We start from the raw sequence: 3,706 nt of genomic DNA, 5'->3' as shown, positions 1-3,706 counted from the left end.
CATGAGGAGAGAGATGGGTGCCTGCACCTGGAGAGGCTCTCATGGCCAGCAACGCCAGGGGCAGGGCTTCAACCCAAATCAACTTCAAACCTGCACATACATTTGATTGGCGCGTTCCACGAGACTTTTGAGATTGTGGCCTGTACACTAACCCAAACTTGTGCACAATACCCAATCTTTCCTCCACCTGTCTCAGGTGTTGGTTACTGAAATGGGACCCGTTTGTCGGATCTGATTTGCCTTGGAACTCCATACCTTGGTATGAGTTCGGTTTGCAGCCACTTAATGACCGATAATGACCCTTGCTGTTGGTATTGCCTCAACCCATTTAGAGAACCTGTCTACTATAACTAACAGGTACCTTTTTCCATTTGTCACATTGTCTGGCCCCATATCTGTGTAATCTATGCTGATGTCCTGAAAACAAGCGTTAGGGACTGGGTATGAACCCATGGGCGTTTTGATAAAGTTTCCTCTGCTCTCTCCCTATGTTTTGTACTTTCCTTTTTGAATAAGTGGTTCTTATTCCTTTCAACTTCTATATTGTACTTTCCCCCTGCTCTGTCCTTTATTCTCTGATCTAAATATTCATTGAATTTGTGTTTGGGGACGGTGGTCGTGGCCATTTTGTCGTTAAGCTACGTCTGGGTCTATACTATTTTGGTGCGCTTAGCCCGTCACTTGATCGAAACCAGCGATGTAATTTCCGTATCTTCAGTAAATTATTTTTCCCGTTTTCCAACAACATTTCAGCTATATCCTTTTGGAACAATATATTAGTATATTCACGCGCTCCTAAAATAATTGGAATAAAGATTTTAGGAACTTTTTCCAAAAAGTTATTTTTGGTTTTCACTTTTTCGATTAATTAAATACTTTGCCAAAGTATTTCGGCAATATCCTTTTGGAACAATATATTAGTGAATTCAAGCGCTTCTATAATAATTGGAATGGCAATTTTAGGAACTTTTATTCAAAAGTTATTATTACTTTTAACTTTTTCGATTAATTTTAACTTTTTCGATTAATTAAATACTTTGCCAAAACATTTCAGAAATATCCTTTTGGGACAATATACTAGTATATCCTAACGCTTCTAAAATAATTATTTAATTAATTCTAGGACTCATTTTTCTCAAAAAATATTATTATTACAATATTCAACTAATTAATTAAATACTTTCCCAAAGTATTTCAAACGTGTCCTTTTGGGACATTTATTAGTGTATCCTAGCGCTTCTAGAATAATTATCAAATGATTTCTAGTCCTTAAGGCAAACCCAGCAGCACGAGAGGGAAAAATCAAGTCAACTTATCAGCACAAAATAGCTGCTTCACAGCAGCTCACACATTCTGACTCGGCGGTCACTTTAAACACAGCCTCAACTTAGCATATGGCTAATTAGTAGCAATCGGTCTCGTGGAACGCTCAATCACCCACATTGCGCCAACACAACTTGAACATACAATATCACATTAGATTCTTCACGGTAACACCTAGCTGATCAATCTGTGTGAATCGTATTTATATTTATTATTTTTTTAATTTTATTTTTTTATGGGTCCTCACGGTAACACTTAGTTGATTGCCAATCCAACTATTGCCCGACTATCTGGATCCCATCTTCTATTTATGGATTCTTCACGGTAACCCCTAACTGATCGACTGTCAGCTATGGCCCGACTGTATGAATCCCCTTTTTTATTTTTATTTTGTGGACTCCTCACGGTAACCCCTAGACGGTCAACTTTCACCTATGGCCCGACTTTATGAATCCTTATAAAGCTTATTCTTCACTGTACACCTATTCGATCAGCATACCGACTAGTGCCAGACTATGTGAACAAGTCTTTGACCTATTAATACTTAGATATCTTTACACAATGCCTGAGATTCTAAACAATTCCACATAAATTTAACAACAATTCACACTCACCCCAGTACTCCTGATCACAATTTAGATATTGGCTATAATACAATATACAGATTTTGATTAAACAGGCATCTGCTTACCTTATAGTTTCGAGCTCTTTGATCAGTTTCCTGGGTGAGTTGAATCGCGATTTCTCCTTCGGGCAGGTCACCTCTCCTTCTGGAATCTTTCTCCCACTCGCCTCCTGTCTGATCAATTTTCTATGGACCGAATTCAAAGATGTCTTTACCATCCTCTGCTTACCAAGTTTTGTTGATAATACGTTTACTGGAGACAGGAGACCAAGTGGAGACATAGGACGAGGTGGATATTTGTATAATAAGGCCGTTTAATTACATGTAAAAATATCTTAGTACATCGTGCACACGGCCCCCTTCTGTCTGATTCGTATGGAATCGTCGGAAAAGAGAGCGCTCTAAACAGTTCATACAGTTTATATAGGCAACAAGCAAAGTAGGTTGATCTTGTAGTCTGGCCTTCCGATTGGTCGATCTGGGTCGTGGGTAGTCCTGATCAGGCCTGGTGTCGACGTTCCATTGGTTCTTCACACAGTTCTTTGTCTTGTGCTCCAACCTTGAGTTGTGTGTGTCTGTGGTTGTCATGGGGGAGGGGATGGGTGCATGTTGTGTCAAGTAGCTAGTTGTTGTGTCAAATAGCTAGTGTTGAGAAGTTGTTAAAACAAGTTACCAATATCTAATACAATTTCTTACAATCGCTAACCTTATCACAGGGACTTTGAAGCACTCCAGCTGCATGCTGATCTTGGAATAAACTGACGATAGCAAATATTCCATCTTTGACGACGCTACATAAATGGAATAGGTACTAACTAGCATGATGGTTAACGTTTACTTTAGTTTGCGTGCTAGCTCTGCAAATTCAGCTAGTGTGTGTATGTGTGAACCCTGCCAACATAAAAAAAACATTGCTATGGCTGATTGACTAGATAAACCTCACGTCAGTTACGTGCATTGAGTGCCTTTCACACAGTAGATACGAACCCTCTGTTACCTGGCAACTGAGGAACTTGACTAGATAAACCTCACGTCAGTTACGTACATTGAGTGCCTTTCACACAGTAGATACGAACCCTCTGTTACCTGGCAACTGAGGAACTGGCAGTGGATCAAACCATTGTGAGGAAAAGGGCGGGGGTCGCAATCTTTTGAAATTTAAAAACGCGCTATTAAGTGTATATAATCAGCATAAGTGCTTTCATTGCGTATTATTAAAATTATTGAAATTACATAGTTATGTTAACAGTGATATATTGGGGGGGACAAGTCATATTTTTCCCAGGATGGGGGGGTCGTGTGTCCCCCGTCCCCCCTGTGATTTCCGCCTATGCGAGATACCCATAGAACTGAGCCCTGCTCCATTTCAGCACCATGCCGCGGTCTCAGGTGCTGCCCAGACTCGAAACATTTCAGCACTATGCCGCGGTCTCAGGTGCTGCCCAGACTCGAAACATTTCAGCACCATGCCGCGGTCTCAGGTGCTGCCCAGACTCGAAACATTTCAGCACCATGGCACGGTCCCCTGACGCCTAGAAACGTGTCAGCACTATGCAGCGGACAATAGTGCTGAAATAGTTAAAGCCCCCTAGAACGTCATTGATTTTAAATTATTGTAAGTGCAAGTGGTTATAATTTATTGCATGTCCTAGTTTTGCAGCTTTGCAACCTCAGAATTATAGCTAATGGATTGCAGCGAGTTACGTGTTTGTGCATGGTGATGAATGAGGATGCTTGATAAACCATAAATTAAATGCA

This window comes from Salvelinus sp. IW2-2015, unplaced genomic scaffold, assembly GCF_002910315.2.
Source record: "Salvelinus sp. IW2-2015 unplaced genomic scaffold, ASM291031v2 Un_scaffold1948, whole genome shotgun sequence".
Lineage (NCBI taxonomy): Eukaryota > Metazoa > Chordata > Actinopteri > Salmoniformes > Salmonidae > Salvelinus > Salvelinus sp. IW2-2015.
Note: the sequence above shows the minus strand (reverse complement) of the source record.